This window comes from Rutidosis leptorrhynchoides, chromosome 4, assembly GCF_046630445.1.
Source record: "Rutidosis leptorrhynchoides isolate AG116_Rl617_1_P2 chromosome 4, CSIRO_AGI_Rlap_v1, whole genome shotgun sequence".
In the NCBI taxonomy this organism is placed as follows: Eukaryota; Viridiplantae; Streptophyta; class Magnoliopsida; order Asterales; family Asteraceae; genus Rutidosis; species Rutidosis leptorrhynchoides.
In genome coordinates, this window is record NC_092336.1 from 57,095,272 (window position 1) to 57,109,358 (window position 14,087).

Below are 14,087 nucleotides of genomic sequence, written 5' to 3' on the forward strand. Positions count from 1 at the left end.
GCAGCCCAGTCACTGGCCTGAAACCCTAGCCCATGTGATCGCATGGCCGGGTAACTTAGAACTCATGCGATCGCATGAAGGCACCTGACACGCCAGTTAACCCTAAAAACTGCAATCATTACGGGTTATTATTATTAATTATAATTAATTTAAAACCCTAATTAGGTTTTACTTATTTTATTATTTAAGTTTTAGTTTTTGTATTTAATTTGTTTTATATTTGGTTTAATTAGTTTAAAAAATTTATAAAATTAATAGTTTTATAAAATAAATAATATAAAAATAATATTTTTATAAAAATTGTAATTTTTACAACTTTTAGTAGATTTTTATATTTTGTCTCCTTTTAATTGTTTTAGCGTAATTTTTGTATTTTTCGTTCGTATTTAGTTTTAATCCATAATTTTTGCCATAGTTATTTTTATTTCTAGATTTTTAGGATTTGCCGTAAAATCCCTTAAGTGCTTTTTCTTTAGACTAAAATTTAGGTGCTTTAGAATTTTGCGACGCTGTTTTTAAGTTTTAGTACCTTTTTAAGTTATTGCCATTTGGGATATAGTTTTACTTGTAAGCTTTAATATTTTTAGACGCAACTTTTAATTCTTAGTTTTTAGTTCCTTTTTAAGTTTCAACGCGCTACTTTCTTATTTTTATTTTTCGACGCCTTTTACCTATGTATCAATTATCACTCCAATTAGTAATCTCAATTTGCAATTTTAATTTTAAGTTAGTGATAATAATAAGGTTGAGTTAGTCGAGTATTTTAAAGTTCTATAAGTCACTCGTTTTCTTTCTTATTTCTCCAATTTTAATACCGACGCGCTATTTTTCTTTCTTATTTCTCGCCATTCTAGTTTTTAGGACTTAGAATTTTCTCTACTTCTTCTCTAAATTACGAAAATTTATTTTAAGTGGTTAAATTGATAGACATCAAAATTTTCTAGTTCGTAGTAATAGTTGGATTTGTACGTGGACCGGGTTATTGGAGCCAAACAGTACTCAATTATATTGAGACCAAACGAATCCTGCCCCTCTGCTGCATCTTTTGGCTATTCGAAACGTGGGCAAAATCAGAAAAGTCTATTAATTGGATAACTTATATAATTTTTCTTTCTTTTTAAAAACTAATAGGATATTCAGTAAATGCACCGAGCAAAACGTTCACCACCTTTTGTACGTTCACCACCGGTAACTCGATCAAGACATCTAGCTAATATTATCGCCATTGATTTTTCTTTAGAATCGTCATCCAGTCGACCAAGTACTCCAATTCAAATTTCCGATAATCCATTTTTTGAACCCGACCTCACAATTGAGAATCCGGAGAATATTCAGGGACAATTCGTAGATCCTGAACCATTAATTTTTCCTCCGGAACCACCAATCATTCAATCAGAGATTGTTGAGGAACGAACCATTAAATCAGAATCCTCTAGTGATTCAGATTCAACAAATTTAATCATAGAGAATCTGGAACCTTTAAGTATGGAAGACCGAATAAGAGCTAAACGCACTGGCCAAGGTCACACAATTACTCATCAAGACATTAATGCGCCAGATTATGAAATCAAAGGACAAATCCTACACATGGTGACTAATCAATGCCAATTTAGTGGTGCGCCGAAGGAAGATCCAAATGAACATCTTCGTACCTTTAATAGAATCTGCACACTATTTAAAATAAGAGAAGTTGAAGATGAACAGATATATCTCATGTTATTTCCCTGGACTTTAAAGGAAGAAGTCAAAGATTGGTTGGAATCGTTACCTGAAGGGGCGATTGATACATGAGACGTTTTAGTTGAAAATTTTCTTAAACAATTCTTTCCGGCATCTAAAGCCGTAAGACTTCAAGGAGAAATTGTTACGTTCACACAGAAGCCAAATGAAACTCTATATGAGGCATGGACAAGATTTGGAAAGTTATTAAGAGGATGTCCGCAACATGGTTTAGACACTTGTCAAATAGTACAAATATTCTACCAAGGATGCGACATCACTACAAGGAAAGACATAGACATAGCAGCTGGTGGTTCCATTATGAAGAAAACAGAAACTGATGCTTACAAAATTATTGATAACACTGCTTCCCACTCACATGAGTGGCACCAAGAAAAAGATATCGTTAGATCATCTAAAGCAGCTAGAGCCGATTCTAGCCATGACTTAGATTCCATTTCTGCAAAGATAGATGCTGTCGAGAGACGAATGGAAAAGATGACTAAAGATATTCACTCAATACGAATTAGTTGTGAGCAATGTGGAGGACCACATTTGACAAAAGATTGTCTCAGTATTGAACTAACAATGGAACAAAGAGAGAATGTTTCATACATAAACCAAAGGCCTGGAAATAATTATCAGAATAATTATCAACCGCCAAGACCGATTTACAACCAAAACCAGAATTATAATCGAAATGTTTCATACAACAACCAACAAGGTCCTAGTAATCAACAAGTATCCAACAATACTTACAACCAGCAAAGACCTAATTTTCAAAACAAACCACCACAAACCGATGATAAAAAGCCAAATTTAGAAGATATGATGACGAAGCTAGTTGAATCTCAAACACAGTTTTTTACATCTCAGAAACAAACGAATGAACAAAATGCTCAGACATTTAGAAATCAACAAGCTTCTATTCAAAATCTGGAACAAGAAGTAAGTAACCTAGCAAGGTTAATAGGTGAAAGAAAACCGGGAAGTCTACCTAGTGATACAAATGCTAACCCCCGGAATGAAACAGCTAAAGCTATTACCACAAGAAGTGGTACAACACTTAAACCACCTGAAATACCTGTAATTTCTGATGAAGCTATTCCTACTCAACAAGAACCACAATCTGATCAAGATAAGGAAAAAGAACCGGTAGTTGAAAAGGTTAATGAAAATAACACAGTTAAAACTAAACCTTATGTTAAACCATACCAACCACCACTTCCTTACCCGAGTAAAATGAGAAAAGAGAGACTTGAAGCCGAGCAATTCAAATTCTTGGATATGTTTAAACAGATAAATGTAAATCTTCCTTTCATTGATGTGATTTTAGGAATGCCTAGATATGCTAAATTTCTGAAAGATCTAATCTCGAATAGAAAGAAAATGGAAGAACTCTCGGCTGTTACTATGAATGCTAATTGTTCAGCAGTGCTGTTGAATAAGATACCAGAAAAATTATCAGATCCAGGAAGTTTCACAATTCCATGTTTTCTGGGTAGTCTTAGTTCAATAGAAGCATTGGCAGACTTAGGTGCTAGTATAAATTTAATGTCGTATTCACTATACGCTAAACTAGACCTTGGAGAATTGAAACCAACAAGAATAAGCATACAACTAGCCGATAGATCAGTAAAATATCCTAGAGGGATAATGGAGAACATGCTAGTTAAAGTTGGTACTTTAGTATTTCCAGTAGATTTTGTTGTTCTGGACATGGAAGAAGATTCTCAAGTTCCTCTCATATTAGGCAAAGTTGGTACTTTAGTACTTTAGTAATACCGCTTATTTTACATAAAGCATGAAATATAGCATACAATAACTTTGATACAAGATAGTTGTGAAGATAATTCTAGCTAGTACACAAGTCGTTCAGCAAAGGCAATAAAGACACGTAATTCATACGTCCAGAAATAAGTCATGCATTCTGTTTTTACTAGGACTACTTCCCATCCTTGGTCTTGTGGAACATAACCGTTATGGCCGTTGATAAGACAGCGTGTTGTAATGTCGTCAAAGGGACGAGGGTTACGTAATATCCAACAGTCCCTTAACAATCTAAAAACCTCATTTCTTACCCCAATTACCGACTCCGTCACTTGTGGGAACATTTTGTTTAATAGTTGTAGCCCGATGTTCTTGTTCTCACTTTGGTGAGAAGCAAACATTACTAAGCCGTAAGCATAACATGCTTCTTTATGTTGCATGTTAGCTGCTTTTTCTAAATCACGAAGTCCTATAATCGGATATATTGAGTCAAAATAATTTCTTAACCCGTTGCGTAAAATAGCATTTGGGTTCCCCGCAATATATGCGTCAAAGTAAACACATCGTAACTTATGGATTTCCCAATGTGATATCCCCCATCTTTCGAACGAAAGCCTTTTATAAACCAAGGAATTCTTGGAACGTTCTTCGAAAGTCTTACAAACTGATCTCGCCTTAAATAGTTGTGCTGAGGAATTCTGACCGACTCTAGACAAGATTTCATCAATCATGTCTCCGGGTAGGTCTCTTAAAATATTGGGTTGTCTATCCATTATGTGATTTTATACTGTAAAATAGACAAGAGTTAGATTCAAAAAAAAAATACTTATTAATACAAGCAATTTTTACATATATCATAAAGCATAAGCACACTATACTACATATATTACACCACACGAATACAACTATCTTATTCCGACTCGCTTGTTTCTTCTACTTCGATTTTGGTTCTCTTTGAAAAGTTTCTAGGGATATATGATGTTCCCCTAATACTAGCTGTCGTTTTCCACAACGGTTTAGAAAAACCGGGTGGTTTAGAGGTTCCCGGGTCATTGTTACAACTTAAGGACTTCGGGGGTTGACGATACATATAAAGTTCATCGGGGTTGGATTTAGATTTCTCTATTTTTATGCCCTTTCCCTTATTATTTTATTTTGCCTTTTTAAATTCAGTTGGGGTAATTTCTATAACATCATCGGAATTCTCGTCGGAATCGGATTCATCGGAGAATTGGTAATCCTCCCAATATTTTGCTTCCTTGGCGGAAACACCATTGACCATAATTAACCTTGGTTGGTTGGTTGAGGATTTTCTTTTACTTAACCGTTTTATTATTTCCCCCACCGGTTCTATTTCCTCCTCCGGTTCCTCCTCTTCCGGTTCTGATTCTTCTTCCGGTTCTGATTCTTCTTCCGGTTCCTCTTCGGGAACTTGTGAATCAGTCCAATATATATTCGACTCTTCGTTATTATTAGGTGAGTCAATGGGATATGTGTGCTAGAGGTAGACATCTATCACACAATATCAAACATGTTAAGAGATTAATATATCACATAATATATACATGTTAATAATATATAGTTTCCAACAAAAATGTTAAGCAATCATTTTTAAAGAAAACACGGTCGAAGTCCAGACTCACTAATGCATCCTAACAAACTCGATAAGACACACTAATGCAAATTTTCTGGTTCTCTAAGACCAACGCTCGGATACCAACTGAAATGTCCCGTTCTTATTGATTAAAAACGTTCCATATTAATTGATTTCGTTGCGAGGTTTTGACCTCTATATGAGACGTTTTTCAAAGACTGCATTCATTTTAAAACAAACCATAACCTTTATTTTATAAATAAAGGTTTAAAAAGCTTTACATTGATTATCAAATAATGATAATCTAAAATATCCTATTTACACACGACCATTACATAATGGTTTACAATACAAATATGTTACATCGAAATCAGTTTCTTGAATGCAGTTTTTACACAATATCATACAAACATGGACTCCAAATCTTGTCCTTATTTTAGTATACAACAGCGGAAGCTCTTAGTATTCACCTGGGAATAAACATGCTTTAAACGTCAACAAAGATGTTGGTGAGTTATAGGTTTAACCTATATATATCAAATCGTAACAATAGACCACAAGATTTCATATTTCAATACACATCCCATACATAGAGATAAAAATCAATCATATGGTGAACACCTGGTAACCGACATTAACAAGATGCATATTTAAGAATATCCCCATCATTCCGGGACACCCTTCGGATATGATATAAATTTCAAAGTACTAAAGCATCCGGTACTTTGGATGGGGTTAGTTAGGCCCAATAGATCTATCTTTAGGATTCGCGTCAATTAGGGTGTCTGTTCCCTAATTCTTAGATTACCAGACTTAATAAAAAGGGACATATTCGATTTCGATAATTCAACCATAGAATGTAATTTCACGTACTTGTGTCTATTTTGTAAATCATTTATAAAACCTGCATGTATTCTCATCCCAAAAATATTAGATTTTAAAGGTGGGACTATAACTCACTTTCACAGGTTTTTACTTCGTCGGGAAGTAAGACTTGGCCACTGGTCGATTCACGAACCTATAACAAATATGTACATATATATCAAAGTATGTTCAAAATATATTTACAACACTTTTAATACATTTTGATGTTTTAAGTTCATTAAGTCAGCTGTCCTCGTTAGTAACCTACAACTAGTTGTCCACAGTTAGATGTACAGAAATAAATCGATAAATATTATCTTGAATCAATCCACGACCCAGTGTATACGTATCTCAGTATTGATCACAACTCAAACTATATATATATATTTTGGAATCAACCTCAACCCTGTATAGCTAACTCCAACATTCACATATAGAGTGTCTATGGTTGTTCCGCAATATATATATATATATGGGTCGACATGATAGGTCGAAACATTGTATACGTGTCTATGGTATCTCAAGATTACATAATATACAATATAAGTTGATTAGGTTATGGTTGGAATAGATTTATTACTAACTTTCACGTAGGTAAAATGAGTAGTTTTTATCAATCTTGTTTTACTCGCCATTTCTTCGTTTCTAATCCGTTTTGAGTGATTCCAGTGGCCACGGTTTCGTATTGAACTTAACTTTATGAATCTAAATAGAAAAAGTATAAGTTTATAGTCGGAAATACAAGTTACAAGTCGTTTTTGAAAGAGGTAGTCATTTCCGTCGAAAGAACGACATCTTGATGACCATTTTGAAAAACATACTTTCACTTTGAGTTTAACCATGATTTTTGGATATAGTTTCATGTTCATAAGAAAAATCATTTTTCCAGAAGTATAGCTTTTAAATCAAAGTTCTTCTTAGCTTTTAATTATCCCAACCAAAACAGCCCCCGGTTTTACTACGACGGCGTATATCCAGTTTTATGGTGTTTATCGTGTTTCCGGGTTTTAAATCATTAAGTTAGATATAGAACATGTGTTTAGTTGATTTTAAAAGTCTAGTTAGAAGGATTAACTTTATTTGCGAACAAGTTTAGAATTAACTAAACTATGTTCTAGTGATTACAAGTTTATAACGTTGAATAAGACAGCTTTTTATGTATGAATCGAATGATGTTATGAACATCATTACTACCTCAAGTTCCTTGGATAAACCTACTGGAAATGAGAAAAATGGATCTAGCTTCAAAGGATCCTTGGATGGCTTGAAAGTTCTTGAAGCAGAATCATGACACGAAAACAATTTCAAGTAAGATTTTCACTCGAAATAAGATTGTTATAGTTATAGAAATTGAATTAAAGTTTGAATATGATTATTACCTTGTATTAGAAAGATAACCAACTGTAAGTAACAAAGGTTTCTTGATCTTGGATGATTACTTGGAATGGATTTAGAAAACTTGGAAGTAAACTTGCAATCTTGGAATTATTCTTGATTTTATGAAACTAGAACTTTTGGAATTTATGAAGAACACTTAGAACTTGAAGGTAGAACTTGAGAGAGATCAATTAGATGAAGAAAATTGAAGAATGAAAGTGTTTGTAGGTGTTTTTGGTCGTTGGTGTATGGATTAGATATAAAGGATATGTAATTTTGTTTTCATGTAAATAAGTCATGAATGATTACTCATATTTTTGTAATTTTATGAGATATTTCATGCTAGTTGCCAAATGATGGTTCCCACATGTGTTAGGTGACTCACATGGGCTGCTAAGAGCTGATCATTGTAGTGTATATACCAATATTACATACATCTAAAAGCTGTGTATTGTACGAGTACGAATATGGGTGCATACGAGTAGATTTGTTGATGAAACTGAACGAGGATGTAATTGTAAGCATTTTTGTTAAGTAGAAGTATTTTGATAAGTGTTTTGAAATCTTTCAAAAGTGTATGAATACATATTAAAACACTACATGTATATACATTTTAACTGAGTCGTTAAGTCATCGTTAGTCGTTACATGTAAATGTTGTTTTGAAACCTTTAGGTTAACGATCTTGTTAAATGTTGTTAACTCAATGTTTATAATATCAAATGAGATTTTAAATTATTATATTATCATGATATTATGATGTACGAATATCTCTTAATATGATCTATATACCTTAAATGTCGTTACAACGATAATCGTTACATATATGTCTCGTTTCAAAATCATTAAGTTAGTAGTCTTATTTTTACATATGTAGTTCATTATTAATACACTTAATGATATATTTACTTATCATTTAACATAATTAACCAAGTGTATCAATATCTTAATATGATTCATATGTACCTAGTAAGACGTTATAACGATAATCGTTATATATATCGTTTTCGAGTTTCTTAATTTAATAGTCTCATTTTTATGTATATAACTCATTGTTAAAATACCTAATGAGATACATACTTATAATAAAATCATGTTAACTATATATATAACCATATATATATGTCATCGTATAGTTTTTACAAGTTTTAACGTTCGTGAATCACCGGTCAACTTGGGTGGTCATTTGTCTATATGAAACCTATTCCAATTAATCAAGTCTTAATAAGTTTGATTGCTTAACATGTTGGAAACACTTAATCATGTAAATATAAATTTCATTTAATATATATAAACATGAAAAAGTTCGGGTCACTACAGTACCTACCCATTAAATAAATTTCGTCCCGAAATTTTAAGCTGTTGAAAGTGTTGACGAATATTCTAGAAATAGATGCGGGTATTTCTTCTTCATCTGATCTTCACGCTCCCAGGTGAACTCAGGTCCTCTACAAGCATTCCATCGAACCTTAACAATCGGTATCTTGTTTTGTTTAAGTCTCTTAACCTCACGATCCATTATTTCGACGGGTTCTTCAATGAATTGAAGTTTTTCATTGATTTGGATTTCGTCCAACGGAATAGTGAGATCTTCTTTAGCAAAACATTTCTTCAAATTTGAGACGTGAAAAGTGTTATGTACAGCAGCGAGTTGTTGAGGTAGCTCCAGTTGGTAAGCTACTGGTCCGACACGATCTATAATCTTGAATGGTCCAATGTACCTTGGATTTAGTTTCCCCTGTTTACCAAATCGAACAACGCCTTTCCAAGGTGAAACCTTAAGCATGGCCATTTCTCCAATTTCAAACTCTATATCTTTTCTTTTACTGTCCGCGTAGCTCTTTTGTCGACTCTGGGCGGTTTTCAATCTTTATTGAATTTGGATGATTTTCTCGGTAGTTTCTTGTATTATCTCCGGACCCGTAATCTGTCTATCCCCCACTTCATTCCAACAAATCAGAGACCTGCACTTTCTACCATAAAGTGCCTCAAACGGCGCCATCTCAATGCTTGAATGGTAGCTGTTGTTGTAGGAAAATTCTGCTAACGGTAGATGTCGATCCCAACTGTTTCCAAAATCAATAACACATGCTCGTAGCATGTCTTCAAGCGTTTGTAGCGTCCTTTCGCTCTGCCCATCAGTTTGTGGATGATAGGCAGTACTCATGTCTAGACGAGTTCCTAATGCTTGCTGTAATGTCTGCCAGAATCTTGAAATAAATCTGCCATCCCTATCAGAGATAATAGAGATTGGTATTCCATGTCTGGAGATGACTTCCTTCAAATACAGTCTTGCTAACTTCTCCATCTTGTCATCTTCTCTTATTGGCAGGAAGTGTGCTGATTTGGTGAGACGATCAACTATTACCCAAATAGTATCAAAACCACTTGCAGTCCTTGGCAATTTAGTGATGAAATCCATGGTAATGTTTTCCCATTTTCATTCCGGGATTTCGGGTTGTTGAAGTAGACCTGATGGTTTCTGATGCCCAGCTTTGACCTTAGAACACATCAAACATTCTCCTACGTATTTAGCAACATCGGCTTTCATACCCGGCCACCAAAAATGTTTCTTGAGATCCTTGTACATCTTCCCCGTTCCAGGATGTATTGAGTATCTAGTTTTATGAGCTTCTCTAAGTACCATTTCTCTCATATCTCCAAATTTTGGTACCCAAATCCTTTCAGCCCTATACCGGGTTCCGTCTTCCCAAATATTAAGATGCTTCTCCGATCCTTTGGTTATTTCATCCTATAAATTTCCCTCTTTTAAAACTCCTTGTTGCGCCTCCTTTATTTGAGTAGTAAGGTTATTGTGAATCATTATATTCATAGATTTTACTCGAATGGGTTCTCTGTCCTTCCTGCTCAAGGCGTTGGCTACCACATTTGCCTTCCCCGGGTGGTAACGAATCTCAAAGTCGTAATCATTCAACAATTCAATCCTCCTACGCTGCCTCATATTCAGTTGTTTCTGATTAAATATGTGTTGAAGACTTTTGTGGTCGGTATATATAATACTTTTGACCCCATATAAGTAGTGCCTCCAAGTCTTTAATGCAAAAACAACCGCGCCTAATTCCAAATCATGCGTCGTATAATTTTGTTCGTGAATCTTCAAATGTCTAGATGCATAAGCAATCACCTTCGTTCGTTGCATTAATACACAACCGAGACCTTGCTTTGATGCGTCACAATAAATCACAAAATCATCATTCCCTTCAGACAATGACAATATAGGTGCCGTAGTTAGCTTTTTCTTCAATAACTGGAAAGCTTTCTCTTGTTCATCCTTCCATTCAAATTTCTTCCCTTTATGCGTTAATGTAGTCAAGGGTTTTGCTATTCTGGAAAAGTCTTGGATGAACCTTCTGTAGTAACCAGCTAGTCCTAAAAACTGGCGTATGTGTTTCGGAGTTTTTGGGGTTTCCCACTTTTCAACAGTTTCTATCTTTGCCGGATCCACCTTAATACCTTCTTTGTTCACTATGTGACCGAGGAATTGAACTTCTTCCAACCAAAATGCACACTTTGAAAACTTAGCGTACAATTCTTCCTTCCTCAATACTTCTAACACCTTTCTCAAATGTTCACCGTGTTCTTGGTCATTCTTTGAGTAAATAAGTATGTCATCAATGAAAACAATGACAAACTTGTCAAGGTATGGTCCACACACTCGGTTTATAAGGTCCATGAACACAGCTGGTGCATTAGTTAAACCAAACGGCATGACCATAAACTCGTAATGACCGTAACGTGTTCTGAAAGCAGTCTTTGGAATATCATCTTCTTTCACTCGCATTTGATGATACCCGGAACGTAAGTCAATCTTTGAATAAACAGACGAGCCTTGTAGTTGATCAAATAAGTTGTCGATTCTCGGTAGTGGGTAGCGGTTCTTGATGGTAAGTTTGTTCAACTCTCGGTAGTCGATACACAACCTGAATGTACCATCTTTCTTCTTGACAAACAAAACAGGAGCTCCCCACGGTGATGTGCTTGGTCGAATGAAACCACGCTCTAAAAGTTCTTGTAATTGGCTTTGCAGTTCTTTCATCTCGCTGGGTGCGAGTCTGTAAGGAGCACGAGCTATTGGTGCAGCTCCTGGTACAAGATCTATTTGAAATTCAACGGATTGATGTGGGGGTAATTCCCGGTAATTCTTTCGGAAATACATCGGGAAATTCTTTTGCGACGGGAACATCATTGATGCTCTTCTCTTCAGTTTGTACTTTCTCGACGTGTGCTAGAACAGCATAGCAACCTTTTCTTATTAGTTTTTGTGCCTTCAAATTACTAATAAGATGTAGCTTCGTGTTGCCCTTTTCTCCGTACACCATTAAGGGTTTTCCTTTTTCTCGTATAATAAGAATTGCATTTTTGTAACAAACGATCTCTGCCTTCACTTCTTTCAACCAGTCCATACCGATTATCACATCAAAACTCCCTAACTCTACTGGTATCAAGTCAATCTTAAATGTTTCGCTAACCAGTTTAATTTCTCGATTTCGAAATATATTATCTGCTGAAATTAATTTACCATTTGCTAATTTGAGTAAAAATTTACTATCCAAAGACGTCAGTGGACAACTTAATTTAGCACAAAAATCTCTACTCATATAGCTTCTATCCGCACCCGAATCAAATAAAACGTAAGCAGATTTATTGTCAATAAGAAATGTACCCGTAACAAGCTCCGGGTCTTCCTGTGCCTCTGCCACATTAATATTGAAAACTCTTCCACGGCCTTGTCCATTCGTGTTCTCTTGGTTCGGGCAATTTCTAATAATGTGGCCGGGTTTTCCACATTTATAACAAACTACATTGGCATAACTTGCTCCGACACTACTTGCTCCACCATTACTCGTTCCGACACCATTTGTTCCTTTCGTTTTGTTAACCCCTGGTCCGTAGACCTCACACTTCACCGCGCTATGACCATTTCTTTTATACTTGTTGCAAAATTTGGTGCAGAACCCCGAGTGATACTTTTCACACCTTTGGCATAGCTGCTTCTAATTGTTGTTGTTGTTGCGGTTATTTTTGTTATTGGGATGATTGTTGTAGTTGCTGTTGTTGTTGTTGTTGTTGTTGTTGTTGTTATTGTTGTTGTTGTTGTTGTTGGACCGTTTGTTGTAGTTGCGATTGCTGTTGCGATTGTTGCGATAGTTGTTGCGATTATTGTTGTAATTGCTGCTGTTGTTGTATTGGTGATTCTTATCACCGTTTTCCTCCCACTTTCTTTTGACTTGCTTCACATTGGCCTCTTCAGCAGTCTGTTCTTTAATTCTTTCTTCAATCTGGTTCACTAGTTTGTGAGCCATTCTACATGCCTGTTGTATGGAGGCGGTCTCGTGTGAACTTATATCTTCTTGGATTCTTTCCGGTAATCCTTTCACAAACGCGTCGATCTTCTCTTCCTCATCTTCAAACGCTCCCGGACACAATAGGCATAATTCTGTGAATCGTCTTTCGTATGTGGTAATATCAAATCCTTGGGTTCGTAACCCTCTAAGTTCTGTCTTGAGCTTATTGACCTCGGTTCTGGGACGGTACTTCTCGTTCATCAAGTGCTTGAATGCTGACCACGGTAGTACGTAAGCATCATCTTGTCCCACTTGTTCTAGATAGGTATTCCACCATGTTAACGCAGAACCTGTAAAGGTATGTGTAGCGTACTTCACTTTGTCCTCTTCAGTACACTTACTTATGGCAAACACTGATTCGACCTTCTTGGTCCACCGTTTCAATCCGATCGGTCCTTCGGTTCCATCAAATTCTAAAGGTTTGCAGGCAGTGAATTCTTTGTAGGTGCATCCTACACGATTTCCTGTACTGCTAGATCCAAGGTTATTGTTGGTATGTAGAGCAGCCTGTACTGCGGCTATGTTTGAAGCTATAAAAGTACGGAATTCCTCTTCATTCATATTCACGGTGTGTCGAGTAGTCGGTGCCATTTCCTTCAAAATAGTCAAATGGAACAAGTTAATCATACAGAATATTAAGAGTAGTTAATAGTATTTCGTAGCATAATATGAACTCATTTATAAAAGCTTTTTCTTCATATTAGCGTTTTATAAGTTTAAATTCGGGTAGTACCTACCCGTTAAGTTCATACTTAGTAGCTAATATACAATTCAACTACTACAATTCTATATGAAAAACTGATTATAATAATATTTCGCGTTCAAACTTTTATACAATATTTTAAAAACTTACAATACCGCTTATTTTAAATAAAGTATGAAATATAGCACACAATAACTTTGATACAAGATAGTTGTGAAGATAATTCTAGCTAGTACACAAGTCGTTCAGCAAAGGCAATAAAGACACGTAATTCATACATCCAGAAACAAGTCATGCATTCTGGTTTTACTAGGACTACTTCCCATCCTTGGTCTTGTGGAACATTACCGTTATGGCCGTTGATAAGACAGCGTGTTGTAACGTCGTCAAAGGGACGAGGGTTACGTAATGACCAACAGTCTCGTAATAACCTAAAAACTTCATTTCTTACCCCAATTACCGACTCCGTCACTTGTGGGAACGTTTTGTTTAATAGTTGTAGCCCGATATTCTTTTTCTCACTTTGGTGAGAAGCGAACATTACTAACCCGTAAACATAGCATGCTTCTTTATGTTGCATGTTAGCCGCTTTTTCTAAATCATGAAGTCCTATAATCGGATATATTGAGTCAAAATAATTTCTTAACCCGTTGCGTAAAATAGCATTTGGGTTCCCCGCAATATATGCGTCAAAG